The sequence below is a fragment of the Cervus canadensis genome, chromosome 1, assembly GCF_019320065.1.
Source record: "Cervus canadensis isolate Bull #8, Minnesota chromosome 1, ASM1932006v1, whole genome shotgun sequence".
Lineage (NCBI taxonomy): Eukaryota > Metazoa > Chordata > Mammalia > Artiodactyla > Cervidae > Cervus > Cervus canadensis.
Window position 1 is genome coordinate 38,016,991 of NC_057386.1, and position 19,669 is coordinate 38,036,659.

At 46.6% G+C, this 19,669-nt stretch overlaps 1 protein-coding gene across 5 annotated transcripts in view; it reads right to left on the bottom strand.

Annotated features, from left to right (window-relative positions):
- The window catches only part of RPH3AL (rabphilin 3A like (without C2 domains)), a 136,741-nt gene that overhangs the window by 91,498 nt on the left and 25,574 nt on the right, over positions 1 to 19,669 (bottom strand). The window contains exon 1 of one of the 5 annotated variants that reach the window (XM_043478581.1): positions 8,001 to 8,021. The exons of the other annotated variants lie outside the window; for them this stretch is intronic. The gene's annotated coding sequence lies outside the window, so the exon portion shown is untranslated. Of the gene's footprint in view, positions 1 to 8,000; positions 8,022 to 19,669 lie in introns of those variants that run through there. 5 annotated transcript variants of the gene reach the window in all.

A 19,669-nucleotide genomic window follows, 5' to 3' on the forward strand; every position in this document is an offset into this window, starting at 1 on the left:
CTGACTCATTGGAAAAGACCCTGATGCTGGGAAAGATTGAAGGCAGGAGGGTAAGGGGACAACAGAGGATGAGACCGTTGGATGGCATCACCGACTCAATGGACGTGAGTTTGAGCAAGCTCTGAGAGATGGGGAAGGACAGGGAAGCCTCGCTTGCATGGGGTTGCAAAGAGCTGGCCATGACTGAGTGACTGAACAACAACTGACCCATCTGACATCTAATTCCTTTTCTTTGCTTTTTTTTTTAACTTGAGCCAAAATAACTCTGCAACCACCCACAGGCTACTGTTTTATTCTTTCTCAATCTAATCATTATTTCTTCTGTTTGGCAAAAGAGAAAAGAACCAGGCTGAGAGACTGAGAAAAGGTCACACCCATGTGGGTCTGCTAACCCTTAATTAATATACCTTCTCTACCTAGTCACCTTGTGCAGTAAGTATGAAGGGAAGGGTTTGGTGGCAGTGAGGATGACCCAACTAGGAGAGAAAAGACCCGAGAAAGTCTGACTTCTATGCAAACTTACTGCAAGACCAGGAACAATTGGTTATTTCTCCCCAGGCCTCAGTTTCCCCATCTTTTCCCCAGCGGGAGCTGAGACCGACAGGCTGGAGGGAGCGCTCTGGGTGGTCCAGTACATTCTCACCTGCCAAGGGGCAGGTAGGGGACTGGAGAAGGGCCCTGGGGTGGGAGGTTGGTCACTGCTTCAGTCTGGTGGGGGGATCTAGGCCCCCACCACAGCCTGGTTCCTAAGCCAGGAAGGAGGAGGCGTCCTGGGTCCCCCACCCTTCCTGCTCCTGGAGCTTTGAGGAAGATGAGCCCACTGAGCCAAACACTACAGACAGGTCCACCTCCAGGGAGATGGGGGATGTCCCTCCCAGGGCCTGGGCCGTGGGCACTGGCTGGTGGTAAGTTCGTGGCTGAGCGTGTCCACAGCAGTGGCTCCGAGTGAGAGCTGAGGCCCTGTCCAGGGACTGCGGGGCCTGCCCTGGGCTGTGGCTGGTACCTCGGAAGGCACAGCTGTCCCTGGCCCATATGGAACAATCTCAGCACAGGTGGTGGGAGAGGAGGGCAGCGCGTGGAAACACAGCTTAGGAAACTGCCAACAGAGTCAGCATAGGTTCTCTGAATCTAAGCATCCCGAGCCTGCTGCCAGCTCCCTGCCCGCCAGCCGGCCCATGTCCCCCGGCTTCCTGCACCCCCTTGACCCGGGGGCTCTTCTGCCAAGCTGTGTGCTCGCCATCATCCAATACACTCTTGGGCTCACTGCCCCTCCAGCAGGGGCCCCAAGGAGGAGGAGGAGTAGGAGGGTGGGAGGGCATGCATTGCAACGAAGACCCAGCATAGCCAAAAATAAATTAATTTTTAAAAAGTTGCAAGCTCCCCTGGTCTCTCCTGGGCACTGTAGAATATGCACCCTAAACACACTCATCACCCACCCCTAGATGAAGACTTACTGTCTCCATGTAAGATCATCCCATGTCTTCCTAGACAGCTGTGCATAGATTTTTAAATAAAATAGGGTTCTTACTACCTATGCTGTTTGCTTTCTTATCACACTGTGCTTCTTACATTATTAAAAGTCCTCAGAAACATGATTCTTAATGGTAACTTAGTATTCTGGATTTATTTTTCCCATTTTCCTGTTGGGGGAGGCACATGGATTGTTTCCAGTTTTGCCCTATTGTATTCAGCCTTAAATGGATATCCTGGGAGATAAATTTTCGTGCCCATTTCTGATTATTTTCTTAGGATGAATTCCCCAAGGGGAAAAGATGTGTACATTTTTTTTGAAATGTATCACCAAAGCGCATCACCAGAGTCATTCACACAAAAAAATTCCGCTGTGAGCAGTTGTGTCCCGGCGGTCTCATGTGGATTTTGTATTTTCAAGCTCAGAACTCAGAGATGGAAGAATCTGTCTGTAAATCTCCAAAAAACTTAATCACGTGTTCAGGGACTTCCCTGGGGCTCTGGCGGCTGAGACTTCACCTTCCGATTCGGGGGGTATGGGTTCAACCCCTGGTTGAGGAGATGGGGTCCTGCAGGTCTTATGGCCAAAGGACCAAAAATCTCGGAGCAAAAGCAACACTGTAGCAAGTTCAATATAGCCTTTGAAAATGGTCCACATCAAAAAAATTGAAAAAAGAATAAAGTGTATAGTACAATCACTATAAACAAAAACCTCTTCTCTGCAAACATTTAGGGTTACTTAAAAGGCAGCTTCTCCCTCTTAATGGACTTTGTGGGCTTAGAATCTGGTGAAGCGGCACCAGCCTGCAAGCCCGGGTGACCTGGTGATCTGGTGATGCCTCACTAGCTGGGTTTTTTCTACAAAGAGTCAGGGTCTCCGCCTCCACACAGGCACACAGCGAGGATGAAATGAAAACGCACGCCTGTAACTCCAGAGAGCAGCCCACATCATTATTAACCCAGGGAAACGCTGCTCTTCGACCCAACCTTCCAAATCTTACAGCCTCTTTAATACAGCGCTGAAAACCTTTCCAGCCTGCAGCTGTCTCTGAGATGCTCCGGATTCTGAAAAAGACACTGGAGGGCAAAACCACCTGCCCCTCGGGAAGCATCACACCCACCCACCGGGGCTCTGCCCCTCCTAGGGGGCCACAGAAACAGAAGCAACTACAGAACAGCGCCTCATCGCCCACGGCTTCTCCTGGCGGGGCTCTCTCCCACCTTCAGAGCCCGGCGTTTTTGCCTCCTTGGTTTATTTCAGGGAAACTTTCGCTAATACAACTGAGCCCTGTCTGACGCCCCAGGCTGGGAAGTGAATGGATAAGCTTTCATGGAGCTCTAGGGTCCGATCTCATGGGAGGAACAGACATGATATAGGGAAAAGAAGGGGAAAGAGATAGGAGGGGTGAAACAGCTGGAAAGGGGCCGCAGGGTCTAGGTGGGGGCACCACGTGTAAAGGTAAACACGAGTCACCAGCAAGGGCAGGATGCCGGGGCCAAACAGCCACTGAGACAACAGAAGTGCATCTTTACACCCAGACGCCGGGGCTTCTGGGGGCAGCTGAACCACGAGAAAGGAGACATGAGGCCCAGCCAAGAGCAGCAGACAACCCATAGACTCGGAAGCAATAAAGAAATGTTGCAGGAATTTCCCTAATGGTCCATGGCTAAGACACTGTGCTCCCAATGCAGGTGGCCCGAGTTCGATCTCTGGTCAGGGAATCCTAGATCCTACATGCCACAATTAAAGATCTCGAATGCCACAATGAAGATCAAAGCTCCCGAGTACCTCGTGCAGCCAAATAAGTAGATATTTTTTTAAATGGAGTAAACTATTCTATCAGGGGATGGATGTTACGTAGCATTACCATGGCAATAGATAACTGACACAAATGGCATTTGGTAAACAAAATCCCAACCCTGACCTCAATATCCTAAGGAGCCCAACCTCCCAGAGCTGTTTGGAGTTGGACTTGCAAACTGTGAGCAGCAGAAAGGTCAAAGGGCCAGATGAGAGAAGCAAGACAGGAGGCAAAAGAAGCAAATAAAACCCATTCTGCCCCCTCCCATGTGCCAGAGGAGGGGGTGCTGGGGGAGGGGCCTGGAGCCTTCTCAGGTAGCCTGTGCAGGGCTGGAAGAGGGGGAGGGGGTCACCCCAGGGCCAAATCTGAGCTGATGCCTAGACAGCTGCCAGGGGAAGGATCGGGAGCCCGCATTCAATCTCCTGCCGTGATCCTTCAGTCATGCCTGCCCTGGGTGCGGGAGGGGAGGGTGGCTGCCTATTCACGGCCGCTGCTGAGTCTGCCATGTAGACAACTAGCTGGGCCTGGGTCGGGGGGTCGGGGGAGGAGATGAGGGCTTGAGGAGGGGAAAAAAAGCAGGGATGAATATAAAAGAATACTTGCCACCCAGCCGCTGCTTCCCGAGGCCTCAAAGACACTGCCTAAGAGCCTGCAGTTCTACACCCAAGTATTAATATTCCAGGGAACCCTTAGCAACAGGCCCTGACATCTGCTCTGTTACTATGATACGGGAAACATGATAATAGAAGCAAGATAAGGTGAGCCGAGACATCAACATTTCCTCCACCTGTCACACGGCACTCGGAGGATGAAAGACGCAGACAGGGAGCCTCAAAGGCCTGTCTGAAACCCGAGGGAAGCTCTCTGTGGGCTGATTATGGACGAGGCAAGGCTGGAGAGGATGCGGGAAATGAGAGAGGAGCCCTGGGGAAGCTACTGCCCGACAAAGGCCCCCAGGACTCACCCTGTCATCGCGCACCCCGCCAGCTCTGCTTCCTTGGGTGACTTCACTCCCACCCCACCCCTTCATTGATTCTCCCCCTGTCCTTGCCCAGACTCTGGCAGAAGCTTCCCAGTCGGCCTTTGGACCTCCAGGGGCTCACTACGCCCCCTTCACTTGCAGTCAGAGAGGTCATCCTTAAAGCATAGGTCAGACCATGCAAGTCCCTTGCTCTTAAAACCTTCAGTGGCTCCCCTTTGTTCAAGAGAAAAACCCAAGCTTCGTCAAGGCCACCCACGAACTGGCCCAAATGACCCTCCCAGTATCACCTGCCACCTCATCTCTCCCACAAGGCCCACACTCATGTCACTAGGAACTGGGACGTGTCCTGGCTACTCAGCTTTGTTTCTGGAACTTGTCCCATGACCCACCTTCCCTGTGCACACTGGCAACCTGCAGAAGCCCCGCACCGATCCTCGGGGAATTCGGAACTGACCCCATTTGCCTCCCCTCAGCATTGCAGTCCACTCTGTCCTGGGTGGGGGGGTCTTTACTTCTGGTGGGGTCTTTAGATTCCTGCAGCCTTTCCTGTCTGTGCTCTGTGACCTGCAAGGAGTAGTCCAGCTTAGATGCCCCAGGGCACATCCCCACATCCCCCATGAGCCACAAGACATGCTGTTGGCCTCAGACAGACAAGCAGCACTGCTTCTGTCTTCACCGCCCTCATTCATTCATTCAACAAACAAGCTCTGAGTGTTGACTCTGCGCCAGACACGTGACACATCTCAGCTGACTGCAGGGTGAGCAGGGGGCAGCTCCCCGTACCCGCCCCCCCCCAGAAGGCCCCACTTATTGCTGCAGGGGTCTTCTCCCCAGGGAAGTAAAACACCCAAAACGTCCACTCCAGTGGCCCCAAATCCCTGCTCGTCTCTTTGTCTCCCCGATTTCTCACTCCCAGGCTAAGACGATACCTGCAGCCTCCAACCAAAATGAGATGCAAAATGCCCTGCTCCTTCCCCCTCTCACTTCAGGCACCAGCCCTTTTTAACAGCCACAAGCTCTGCCTACCTGTCCCCAGAGGCATAGCTCACTTCTCTTGTTTCTAAAATGCCTGAAACAGAGCAGGTGGAGGTCCTAGCTGAAGACGATCACAGAGCTGATGGCAGCCGACTCCAGGGCAACCAGACTCCTGGGGCAGGACTCATCCTCGAATACACAGGAAGGAGGGAAGCCTCACAGGGCCCAAAGCAGTGCTCTGGTCCTCAGGGGACCAGGCGGAATTACTTCTGAGGGCTGCTATAACTGAGTACCACGAGTTGGGAGCCTTACTACAGTCGTAGAGCCTGGAAGTCCAAAACCAAGATGTCGGCAAGGCCAGGCCCCCTCTGAAGGACCCAGAGGAGAATGTCTATGAAGCATCTGCTATAGTTTCTGCTGTTTGCTGGCGATGCAGGGTGCCCCTTGGTTTGCTGCTGCATCACTCCAACCGCTGTCTTCATCTTCACACGGCATTCCTCCCTCTGTGTCTCCATGCGGCCATCTCCCTGCATTTCTTTTCATGTTAAATTAAGCCCAGGAATTTCCTGATGGTCCTGTGGTTGGGACTCTCACTGCCAAGTGCCCAGGTTCAACCCCTAGTCAGGGAACTAAAACCTCATAAGCCGTGTGGCAAGGCCAAAAAATAAAAAGACCATAGGAGATTCCAATATCACCTCATCTTAATTAATTACATCAGCAAAGCCCCATTTTCAAATTAGTTCACCTTCTGAGGTTCTGAGCATTAGGAATTCTTCATGCCCCCTTAAAAAAAAATTCCGTGTCGGGTTTTGGTTGTGGCACATGGGCCTCTCTCTAGTTGCAGCAAATGGGGTCCAGGGTTCACAGGCTCAGTAGCTGCAGCTTAGCTGCCCTGCGGCATGTGGAATCCTAGTTCCCCGACCTGGGATCAGACCTGTACCCCCTGCACTGGAGCTCAAATTCTCAATCACTGGACCCCCAGGGAAGTTCCTCAATATGTCCCCCTGGGGACACAATTCAACCCATAACACTTAGGGAAGAGAAAGGCCAGAGTCCTACTTTGAGAGTGGGGACAGCAGAGATAGTGGACCCTATGAATGTACAGATGTTCAAAATAGTCTTTACCCCCCACCCTGGGGGTCCTGGGGTGCTCAGGACTGGGAGAGGGATCTATTAATACATCTAAGACAGGGAGTTATCACGTGCACGCCTGCGTGCGTGCTAAGTCCCCTCAGTCATGTCCGACTTTTTGTGACCCCATGGACTGTAGCCCGTCAGGCTCCTCTGTCCATGGGATTCTCCAGGCAAGAATACTGGAGTGGGTTGCTACGTCCTCCTCCAGGGGATCTTCCCGAACCAGGGATTGACCCATGTCTCTTATGTCTCCTGCACTGGCAAATGGGTTCTTTACCACTAGTACCACCTGGGAAGCCCCGGGAGTTGTGATGGTTGCTACGAAAAGTGGATTTGGGAAAACAATCTCCTCTGGTCACTGCTTGTCTTGGGAGTTCTTAACAGGGGACCAGTGAACTTGGATGGTAATAAACTGCATCTTCATTAACCTGTAACTGAAATGACCTATTCATTATGAACCCAGGCAACGCACCATAGTCATACGAGAAGTTCCAGTGTCTTGGTCATCAATAGAATCACAGATACTTTCATATCACAATACAAAGCTGCAGATACCTCAGTGTTATTTATGCTCATCACTACTTTAAAATTATGAGTTATCACATTCAGATGTACATTATACTAGAGACAATAGACTAATATATAAAAACTAAATTTTTATAATCCTGAAATTGGCATGAATGTTTTTTTTAACATCTTATAACCAGAATTAGAAAATAATTAACTTGAGATAAGAAAATCGGCTTCTCATTGGTTTAGATTTTCTCAATAAAAGAAAGCCATTTCAAATAAAAAACTATTGTTACCAGTTCTTCTGATAATCTTGCTGTCTCCTAATAGATTTAGCAATTAATAAAAGCAAATAAAAATATCATATATTGTGGTGATTTAAAAAATTACAATAGTTATTAGACCTATGGCAAGCCTGTTTACTTGCAGAAGGGCATGGCAATCCACTCCAGTGTTCTTGCCTGGGAAATCCCATGGACAGAGGAGCCTGGCAGGCTACAGTCCACGGGGTCGCAAAGAGTCCGACATGACTTAGTAACTAAACAACAACAAGGCTGTTTACTTAATGATTCAAAAAAAGAAGCACATAGGTTACTATATCAGAAGCTTGTTTTGTTAAAAAAAAATTATTCTGATAATAATGTCAATATAATTGGCTTCCTCTGTAACACTGTTCGTGCATTGAGAGCCGTTATTTTGAGAAACATTCCATAGGATTCACCAGATGGCCAAAAAAGAAATCAATGGCACAAAAGCAAAGAACAGGAGATGAAACTGAAACTTAGCTCAAAGGTTACCAGGATAAAATCAAGCCTTCAGGGTAAGCAGCTGTCTGTGGCTCGGGAGACTCTGCTCAGAAAATGCCTAAGTTGTCTGTACCAGGTGTCGCCAGGCACCTGGCTTGGGGTGCATGGTGAAGAGTGTAAATGCTATTCATTTTTTAATGCAGAAAAACAAGTCTGCTTCCATCTATTCAATTTGTGTGGAAAATCTCAGGCAAACAGAATTTCTGCAAAGGAAATCTGATTTTAGCTTGCACCCAAAGGTGCTTGTTGGAAGAGCCCAAGAGAAACCTCTCCATGAGGCAGAGACGCCTCTGGAAGGAAAAGAGGCCCACCCCTTCTCACCCCAGCCTCAGGTGTGCCAACAGGGTGGTCCTCTGTGCACTCAGGTCCCAGGAGCAGCGGCCTCGGACAGCCCTGCCAGGACCCCGGCTCTCAGTGACTCTCCTCAGGGCTCCGCTAGGTCCTTCAGTCTTCTTCCACCCACTTTCCCAGAGCTGGGGAAGGGACCCTGGCCCTGGCTGTTTGCTTAAAGCCAGCAGCCAAGGCAACCCCGCTGACCCAGCTGCTATCTGTGGCCAGCTGTCCCCTCTTGTTCATGGAAAGACAAATAGTTGGTTCCCTGTTCCAGCTCCAAGGTTAAGTATGCACTGCCCAGGTGCCAGCTATTAATTTCTCTGCACACTCCTCAGTTCCCCTGGTGGAGGCTAAGACCACAAAGAAGTGGGGGTGTCCATCACAAAAGACCCTGTCGAGGACTGCTGAAGATGCAGGCAAGGCGGGGGGTAGGCATCTGAGGGTCAGAAAGGGGACCACCGCCAGCAGGTGGCTAGGGACAGAGAAGATGAGCAGGAAAGAGGCCAAACAGAAGCACCAACATTTTGCCAGTAGTTTTGGAGGCTTTAAGGAGGAGCCCACAAATCAAAATGTCCCTGCTTGTGCTCAGTCTGGCCCTGAGCTACCAAACTGGAACGGAAAGCATCGGACTGCACAGGGCGCTGCCCACTTGCCAGGTGCTGGCCACCGGCTGGCCAAGTGAAATTCATCACAGTCCCAAAGGGATGGCGTGTCCTTGTCCACTTTCAGAGAAGAGGTTTGACTGATGATTGAAAGGTGCGGCCACTTGCTCAAGGCCATGCAGCTGGCTCCTGGCACTTTCTGTCACCCTCTCTGCCCTCAAGGAGTCCCGGCTGCAGCGTGTGGCACCTAATGAAGGCAATAAGGCACTCTCCAAGCCTCTTCTGTGCTCCCAGCCCTTAGGAGCGTGACAGGAGTTCATGGAAACTGAGACCTGTAGGACTTGGCCAACAGGAGAAGGCTCTGGGTTTCCTGGAGCAGAGCTGCAAGTACTGCAGAGGAGGCAGGCTGGTGTGAACTTCCTGGAGCAGGCAGCCAGCAGCTGGGACTAGAGGTGTGAGGCCCAGGAAATGGGCAGCAGGGTCTCCAGGGCTGCTATGCCTCCTCCTCTGCGCACAGGTCAGAGTGACATGAAGCCACAGGTCTCAGACAGGAGCCCTTGTTCCCCACCATTTTCACTGCCTGACCCAGGAGCTCGCCCAGACCTCAGTCACCCTAGGATCCTTAATGGTTCCCCTGCCTCCTGGCTCACTCACCTGACTCAGCCTACCTGCCACCAGAAGGGCCCTGCAAAAGCCCGGCTCTGCTCAGACACTTGCAAATCAAGCCTATTGTCCCCACTTGGGAGTGCTAGGCCATCCACAGGCTCTATGCCACCTTGCCAAGTCTGTCTCCAGACAAACCGAAACACTTGGCATCATTCCCTGTTAGATGCTTAAGCCCAGGCCTCTTCCAAACAGCCCCCTGCTGCTCCCCAATCCACATCTATTGCCCTGGCCTGAAGCACTGGTTCCCTCCTCGGCATCTCCACATTTTTTACCTCTTTCAGCACTTCCCAGTTTCTGGTGGCTTGTGAAAGCATCTGACCTCTCCTACTGTACAAAACGCTCCCGAAGAGCAGGACAAACCGTGTGCCCAGATGACACTCAAAGCACATGTGCCAGAATAGAACTGGGAGTCCACAAATAAACCCGTACATCTGCGATCAACTGATTATTTGACAAGAGTGTCAAGACCACTCAGTCGGGGAAGAAGAGTCTTTTCAGTAAACAGTGCGATGACAACCGAACAGTCACATGCAAAAGAATGAAGTTGGACCATTACATCATACCATTTAAAAATGTTACTCTAAATGGATCAAAGACCTAAATGTAAGAGCTAAAAGTTTTAAAGCACTGAGAAGATAATACAGGGGCAAAACTTCATGACCTCAGATTTGGCAGTGGTTTCTTAGATATTAGAATGTAAATCCAGGGACCTCCATGGTGGTCCAGGGGCTAAGACTCCACGCTCCGAATACAGAGGGCCTGGGTTTGATCCCTGACCAGGGAACTAGATCCCAAGTGCCACACTAGATATCCCACATGTCACACAAGATTGAAGATCCTGTGTGCTATAACTAAGACTCTGGGCAAATAAATAAATATAAAAGAATTCAAACCCAAACCACAATGAGATATCACTTCATACCAAAAGCATAAGCAACACAAGAAAAAAAAAATAAAGGAGATTGACATTAAATTGACATTAAAAAACTCTGTGCACCAAAGAACTAACCCTAATCCCAGATGCAATATTTTCATGGTATATTTATAGAAAAAATATTAAAAGAACAAATGCTTACCATACAAACCTTTTATTAAATTTCATAAATGCAGAATTACTATTGCTTTCCATGTATAACCTCCCTGATTTTTATGGCTCAGGTCTACCTTGAGTGTTTGAGAGAAAAAGAAAAAATGTCTATTAATAAACACTGCCTTTCAAGATTTTGAATAAAATGGGCGGCTTCAATGCCTGTACCTTGAGACCGAGGCCCACACACAGCCAGCACAACCCATCTTATTCTCATGGGTGCAAATCTTTAAAGCTGAACACGTGACAATATAATTTTGGAAGGCAAGGATGCTAAAAAAGTTGCCACCCTGGTCTTGGAACTATCTTCTCCCTCAAAAATGGGTTCACTTGTACAATAAAAGATAGGTACAAGTATGTTTATTGTTAAACTATCTTAATGCATGCAAACAAGAAATAGTTTCAAATGTCCATGTAGAGTGAAATATATACATAAATGATTCATAAAATGTGAAAATAGAAGATGAAAAGGTAACTCACAGAATGGAAAAAAAAATTTGCATATCCCATATCTGATAAGGGTCTAGTATCCAGAAAAGATAAAGAACGCCTATGACTCAACAATAAAAAGACAACTCAACTAATAAATGGGTAAAAGACTTGAATGGGGCCTCCCTTGTGGCTCAACAGTGAAGAATCTGCTTGCCAATGCAGGAGATGTGGATTTGATCCCTGACCCAGGAAGATCCCCTGGAGAAGGAAATGGCAACCCACTCCAGTACTCTTGCCTGGGAAATACCACAGATGAAGGAGCCTGGCTGGCTCTGTCCATGGGGCTGCAAAGTGTCAAACACGACTTAGTGACTGAACAGCAACAAAGGATCTGAAAAGACATTTCTCCAAAGGAGAAGCACACACGCCTAAAAGCACAGGGAAAGACACTCCACATCATCAGGCATCAGAGAAATGCAAACCCAAACCACAGTGAGATACCTCTTCACGCCCTCCAGGATGGCTATAATTTTAAGAACAGAAATTAATGGGTGTTAGCAAGGATGCAGAGAAATGGAAACCCTAATTCATTGATGGTACAAACGTAAAATGGTGCCACCACTGTGGAAAACAGTTCAGTAGTTCCTCAAAAAAAATAAATACAGAATTACAATCCTAATCCAAAAGATTAGAAATGATTAGAAAATACAAAATGATTAGAAAATACATTTCAAAAATGATTAGAAAATACAAAATGATTAGAAAATACATTTCGAAGCAAAAACTTGTACACAGATGTTCATAGAAGAACTATTCACGTCAGCCAAAAGGTAGAAACCACCCAAATGTCCATCAACTGGTAAACAAGATGTGGTGTAACTGTATAACAGTCCAACAGTGGACTATTACATGGCCATAAAAAAGAACAAAATGCTGATTCATGCAACAACATGGATGAGCCTTGAAAAGAAATCCAGGCCACAAAAGACAGCATAGCATATGACTCCTTTTATATGAAATGTCCAGAACAGACACATCTAGAAGTGAAGTCACTCAGTCGTTTCTGACTCTGCGACCCTGTGGACTATAGCCTACCAGGCTCCTCCATCTGTGGGACTCTCCAGGCAAGAATACTTGAGTGGGTTGCCATTTCCTTCTCCAGGGGATCTTCCCGATCCAGGGATCGAACCCAGGTCTCCCGCATTGCAGGCAGATACTTTACCCTCTGAGCCACCTCTATAGAGACTCTAAATAGATTTAGTGGTTGTCTAGGGCTGGGGTTTCTTCAGTGGTCCAGTGGTTAAGACTCTGTACTTCCACTGCAGGGGACATGGGTTCGATCCCTGGTTGGGGAACTAAGATCTCACATGCTGTGTAGCACAGCCAAAGTAATAATAGTAGCTGCCTAGAGCTTACTGGGGAGGAAGACAGGTAATAGCTAAAGGATATGGAGTCTCTCTTTGGGGAGATGAAAATGCTCTAAAACTGGCTGTGGTGATGGCTGCGTCTATCTGTGAATATACCAAACCCCACAGAATTGTATACTTTTTATGGGTGACCTCTACCGTATATGAATTACATCTCAATAACGCTGTTACAAAATAAAGCATGGAGCACAGTGAAGCACAGACTGGGGGGTCTGGACAGGACAACCAGGCACACGGTCTCCAGGGGACAAAGAACTGGCCACTTACACTTACCATCACCCCCTGATGGCCTGGGGACAGATTAACTACAAATTAACCTCGATATGAAAACAACAGATGGTGCATTTGTGAAAACACTGTGGGAGAGGGGCAGGGAAGAGAAAGAGAGAGAAAGCAAACATGGTCGAATGCTAAGAATGACTGAATCTAAGTGGAGGGGCTTCTTTGTCCTGTTTGTCCAGCTTTTCTGTACGCGTTGAAAACTTTCACAAGAAAACTTCCATGATGAACTCTCAACGGCTAAAGCTGGAACTGTTGTTTTTTTAAATTTTTTTTTATGTGGACCATTTTGAAAGTCTTTATTAAATTTGTTACAATATTGCTTCTGTTTTATGATTTGTTTTTTGGCCAGGGGCATGTGGGTTCTTAGCTCCCAACCAGGGATTAAACCCACACCCTCTGAATCAGAAGGCCAAGTCTTTTTTTTTTTTTTTTTTTAAGAAGGCCAAGTCTTAACCACTGGATTGCCAGGGAAGTCCCAAAAGCTGGAACACTTTTTCCAACAATAAAAATAACAATAGTACTGGATTATAACCCATAAAATAAATATGATATAAAAATTGAATAAATAGGCGAGGTAGACAACTCTCTCTTACAGAAGGGCACTGGTTAACAAATACAGGCACACCACATTTAATTGTGCTTTGCAGATAATTATGTTTTTCAGCAAATTGAAGGTCTGTGGCAAACTTTCACTGAGCATCTACTGGGGCCATTTTTCTAACAGCATTTGCTCACTTTTTGTGTCTCTGTGTTACATTTTGGTGATTCTTGCACTATTTCAAAATGTTCATTACTTTTATCATTGTTACGTGATCTATAATCAGTGATCTTTGATGTTATTATTGCCAAAAGATTACAACTTACTGAAGGCTCAGATGATAGTTTGCATCTTTTAGCAATAGAGTATTTTTTTATTTGAGGCATGTATGTTGTTACGAGCTTCCCTAGTGGCTCAGACAGTAAAGAATCTGCCTGCAATGCAGGAGACCTGGGTTCATTCCCTGGGTTAGGAAGATCCCCTGGAGAAGTGAATGGCAACATATTCCAGTATTCTTGCCTGGAGAATTCCATGGACACAGGAGCCTGGTGGGCTACAGTCCATGGGGTCGCAAAAAGTCGGACACAACTGAGTGACTTTAATTTACTCAGGTTGTTACATTGTTTTTTAGACACAATGCTACTGCACACTTAATAACTACAGTACTATGTGAACATAACTTTTACAAGCACTGGGAAACCAAAAAATGTGTGACTCTCTTTGACATTCGCTTTATCCCAGTGGTCTGGAACTGAACCTGAAATATATGTGCAGTCTGCCTGCTACAGAAGGAATGAAGGAAACAGAAGAATCAGCATTAAAGCAGCCTAGTAATAACTGTTGCAGGCCAGATTCACGGACGGATACTAAAATTACAAAGTTAAAAGAATAGTAACTTTCCAGGGGAGACACCTTGCAGATAACTACCTTATCCAAGTCATCAAGACTAGTATCACCAGTGATAAGACACATGGACATCAAGGCCCTCCTGATACCATGCACTGAGAAAGATACATCATCATTCTAGTGGTATTCCTGCCCAAAACACACAACTGCAATGTAAACATGAGAAAATATCAGATGAATCCAAACGGAGAGATGCTCTCCATAACAACTGACCAGAACTCTTCTGAAATGTGAAGGTCATAAATGATAAGGAAAAACTGAGGGGACTTCCCAGGTGGTCCCATGGCTAAGACTCCACGCTCCCAATGCAGGGGGCCTGGGTTTGATCCCTGGTCAGGGAACTAGATCCCACATGCTACAGCTAAGACCAGTACACCAAATATATTTTAAAAATTTAAAAAAACAAACTGAGGAGCAGTTACATTGTTATATAAGATATTAACAAGGCAAGCAGGGTTGGGGGTAGGCAGGAACTCTGTGAACCATTCTTTCTGACTAAATGGAAACCTAAATAATTTCAAAATAAAAAGCTTTAATTTGTTTCACAATTATAAAACAACAAGTTCAGGACTTCCCTGGTGGTCCAGTGATTAAAAAATCTGTGCTTCCAATGTAGGGGACATGGGTTCAATCCCTGGTCAGGGAACTAAGATCCCACATCCTGTGTGGCCAAATAAATATATAAAATAAAAACAAGGTTGATTAAAGGTATCTGTTATTCAGAATCATATATACCAAGGGATACGTGACATGCTGTGGCCTCAAAGGACGGTGCCCACATCCGCCCCACAGCCCAAAGCCCAGCTGGGGAAGGTGAGAAGGGACTCAAGGGGTGACTGTGAGGGTCCCCACTTCCCCGCATGAGGTGTGGGCTGGAGGGAGCAGGAGTTAGAGGAGGAAGGGGTTAGATGTCTGCCAAGGTCTTTGTTATTTCTGAGACAAAGGACGACTCCACAAAAGGAAAAGAAGACATAATCCAGAATTTCACACATGTGGACTTCTTCGTGTCAGGCAGTTTGTATGACGTCTATTGCTTGAAATTATTGCACTTGGGGACTTCCTGGCGGCCCAGTGGTTAGGACTGAGTGCTTTTACTGCCGAGGGCCCGGGTTCAATCCCTGGTCAGGGAACTAAGATCCTGCATCTTGCAGGTCACAGCCAAAAAAATAAAAATAAAAGAAACTGTTGAACCTGTATTATTTCTATACCTTAAGATGGCATGGACTAAATACTAGATGACATTTTTTTTTCTATTTATTTTTTTTATTAGTTGGAGGCTAATTACTTCACAACATTTCAGTGGGTTTTGTCATACATTGATATGAATCAGCCATAGACATTTTTAACTAAGTAACTTTCCAACCTACTTAGTGCCTTTTTTCATTACTTTTGCTTTATTTATTTTTAAACATTTTATCTTTTTTAAAATTAATTTTTATTGGAGTATAGTTGTAGTTTTGCTTTAACAATGAGTTGAGTCATCCATGACACTTGACCTCCCCCATTAACCTGGGGAGCATTTTGTCTCATTACCACTGTATGTTATCAGTGTATTCTCCTCAGGGAGAATTTACAGTGTGTTCACATACCCACCAGTCAGAGATGACGCTGACCTAGGGAACAAGTGCAGTACAATATTAATAGTAGAATCTAAAGCAGTGGGCCTACAAAGGTGGACACCACAAACTTCTTTCAACTCTGATATATATTTTTAATATTTCATGATAAACTATTATTAAATAAAATTACAAAAGAATACTTTGGGCATGCAAACCGTAAACCAGATTCACAGCCTCAGTGGAAGAATGCGCCTAGGAGGCCCGTCTGCAGAAAAATACACCCACGCCTGTTCCTTCTCCCCACGGGTGTCCGCAGGAGACAGGGCTCTGTCTGGAGGAAGGAGAAACAGTGTCGTGGCCAAGGCCAGGGACCTGCAGAGTCTCCACATAAATACATTCAGTCTTTGGTTTCAAACCAAGTCAGAAAATGGGCAGCAGCCACAGGTTTTATTAGCTCCAAATGAATCTGGCAATGGACACCCAGGCTGACCAAGCAGGCCCCAACCTGGTCATGTACCCCAGGTGGCCCGGCCAATGGCTGATGAATTCTCTTCTTCTGCCAAAACATAAAGGGCAGACTCCTTCTGAGTCTGTTTTTTGGGGCAGGTATCTGGGATCCGCCTTCTGGCTCTGTGTGAATTATTAGCTCAGTGACCTTGGCAGCTTCCTTCATCTCTCTAGGCCTTAGTTGCCTCATCGGTAAAATGAGTAGCTGCTTCCTGGCCCGTGGGGAAGAGTAAATTAGATCAGTGGTTCTGAATCAGGGTGATTTTGTTCCCCCAGGAAGTACCTGGGGGCCAGATGGGTAGTGGGGAGAGGTCAGGATACTGCGAAACACCTTACAGTGCATAGCAGAGCACCCCACCCTGAAACAACATAAGATTAGCCAGACGAAAATGTCAAAGCGCCAGTTAGAAAAACTCTGATTTAAATGGTATAGGTAACACACATAGATAGGACCCATAATACTGTGCAGTCTCAGTGAAGGGCTGCTGCCTCCACCATCATCATCACTATCACCATCACCACAGTTACCATCATCACCATCACCACTGTTATCACCACCATCATCACCATCATCACTGTTATCATCACCATCATCACTGTTATCATCACCATCACCACAGTTACCATCATCACCATCACCACTGTTATCATCACCACCACCATCATCAGTATTATTCGCCTGAAATTCTCAATACCCAGGTAGGAAGCATCAGTGAACACTGCTGTACTGAACTGAATAAACAGGACATTCCCAAATGTCCCTTCAATCCCCTAAGCTCACCTGAGGGAACTGAAGCAGGTAGTAGCTATGAGATGGGTAAGGGGAGTGGGAGGGGGGAGCCTTGGAGAAAGGGTCTGAGCAGACGATGGCAGTATCAGCCAACACCCTCATTTTACACTGAATGTGGGAGTTCTGTTCTGAGCATTTGACATGTATTAATTCATTTTACTCTCTCAATGGCCCAGGAGGTCAGTTTATAATAGAATAATATATTATAATCACATTCTATTATTACTCCCCACTATGAGCATAAACGCTGAACTGCAGCTTCCCCAGTGGGAGGGAGCAGCAGCTTTGCAGAACTCACCCTCTGCTTGTCGTCAATCCTGGTACTTACCTGCCTGCTCTACAAAGGACCTTAGAAGGCGTGGCCCTGTCTCCCAGTAGCCTGCGTGTGTGTGGATGGTTCTGTGCCTTTCATTCAGTACTGCGGGAAACGCCCAGAGGACAGCATTTCTGGGCAGGGCAGATGCCTGGTGAGCAAAGTGTATATCAACAGGGAAAAGAAGCCAGCAAGAGGGAAAAGGGCATGTGGCTTTCCTGAGAAGGGTGGGGACCATGTTGGTGAGGCCAGAAACCGATCCTAGGGCCCATCTCCAAAGGAGCCAGGAGTGGGCCAGTCTAGAATCACTGCTGGGAGGACCCCACCAACCTGGTCACTTTCCTGCCTCTCTGCCTTTTCCTCAATGCCACCAGCAGGATCTCCCTCAAAAAAAAAAAAAAAAAAAAAAAAAACAAGAAAAAAAACAGGCCTAGAATCCATCCTCAGAGAAGTCAGGACGGGGAGTAGCTGGGGTGCTGATATACACAGCCAGGCTATAGAAACCGAGCCCAGGGGACATGGTGGGTGGAAGGAATGACCAAGAAGAGGTGAGCGGGATGAGTCCGGAGCTCCCAGTGGGGAAGGGAGAGGAGGATGGGAAGGGCTGGGGCTGAGAAGTGGCTACCTGCGGGGACATGGCTGGCTCCCCACATGCAGGTACATCCCAACTGTGCACTTTAAGTGCAAGTGGAATTCTACTGGTTCTGAGGTCTTGAAAATGAGGACACAAGGGAAACCCAAAATGTCACACAGGAGAAGCAAAAGGTATTTCTGCTCAGTATCTATGGGAAGACCCACCACTTATTGAGAATTTACTATTTCTCAAGCTGGGTGCCAAGTACTTTATAGAATCATCATCTCTATTTCACAGCAGGTTTTAACACCTGCATTTTACAGGTGAGCAAACCAAGGCTCAGGGAAGTACATGATGTACCCAAAGTCACACAGCGTGTGAGTGACAAAGCCCAGGGTTTGAACTTCAAGCTCAAGCTCTTGATCTCAAGGGTATCCCAAGTTCTTAGCACTTAACAGAAGTATGTGTGCTTTGGGGCCTGAAGACAGTGAAGAATCTGCTGGCAATTTGGGAGACCTGGCTTCAATCCCTGGGTTAGGAAGTTCCCCTGGAGAAGGAAATGGTAACCCACTTCTGTATTCTTGCCTGAGAAATCCCAGGGACAGAAGAGCCTGGCAAGCAACAACCCACAGGGTTGCAAAGAATCTGATATGACTGAGTGACTAACACTCTCACTTTCCCATGCCAGTCACCCTCACCCACACACAATCTTTCATTATCCTTTCAAGTAGAGACAATGAATAATATTCTAAATAGGGAAAACAATGTTAAAAAAAAATAAGAAGGCAAACAACCCAGTTAAAAATAGGCAAGAAACCTAAACAGATACCTCACCGAAGAAGATATACAAGATGGCAAATAAGCATAAAGATGCTCAATGTGATATGTCATTGAGGAACTGCAAATTAAAACAACGCAATATACCACTGCACACCTATTAAATGGCCAAAATTCAGAACACTGACAATACCAAATCTGACAAGGATGCTGTGCAATAGGAACTCTCATTCACTGCGAAATGGTCCAGCCACTTTGAAAAGCAGTATCTTACAAAACCAAACGTACTCTTATTATATGATCCAACAGTTACATTCCTTGGTGTTTACCCAAAGAATTGGAAACCTACATCTTCACACATATAAATATGGCATACTAAGGTTTATACCAGATTTATTCATTATTGTCAAAACATGAAAGCAACCAAGATGTCCTTCAATAGGTGAATGAATATGTAAACTGTGCTATATCCAAACAATGGAATAAAACTCAGCAATAAAAATTTAAAAAAAAATTTAATAAATAAAAAAATTAAAAAGCTACCATGCAATGAAAAGACATGGAAGAAGCTTAAATGCATATTGCTAAATGAAAGGAGCCAGTCTGAAAGGTATGATATTCTGAAAAAGATAAAACTACAGTGGCAGTAAGGAGATCAGAAGTTCAGGGGGAGCAAGTGACAGATGAATAGGTGGGACACAGGGGATTTTTAGGACTGTGAAACTATAATTCTGTAATAATATGGTCATGGTGGATACATGTCCTTATACATTTATCATAACTCATAGAATATACACCAGGAGTGACCCCCTAAAGAAAACTATGGGCTTTACTTTACAATAATGTATCACTATCATGCGTGTATTGGTGGTTCAGTGGTAGAATTCTCGCCTGCCACTCGGGAGGCCCAGGTTCGATTCCCAGCCATTGCACTGCACTCTGTGTTTGGGGCTTCCCTGGTAGCTTAAACAGTAAAGACTGCCTGCAATGTGGGAGACCCGGGTTAGATCCCTGGGTTGGGAAGACACCCTGGAGAAGGGAATGGCAACCTACTTTAGTATTCTTGCCTGGAGAATTCCATGGACAGAGGAGTCTGGCAGGCTACAGTCCATGGGGTCACAAAGCAGACCCGACTGAGTGACTAACACTATTACCATCAGCTCATCATTTGTAACAAATGTACTGCATTGATGTAAG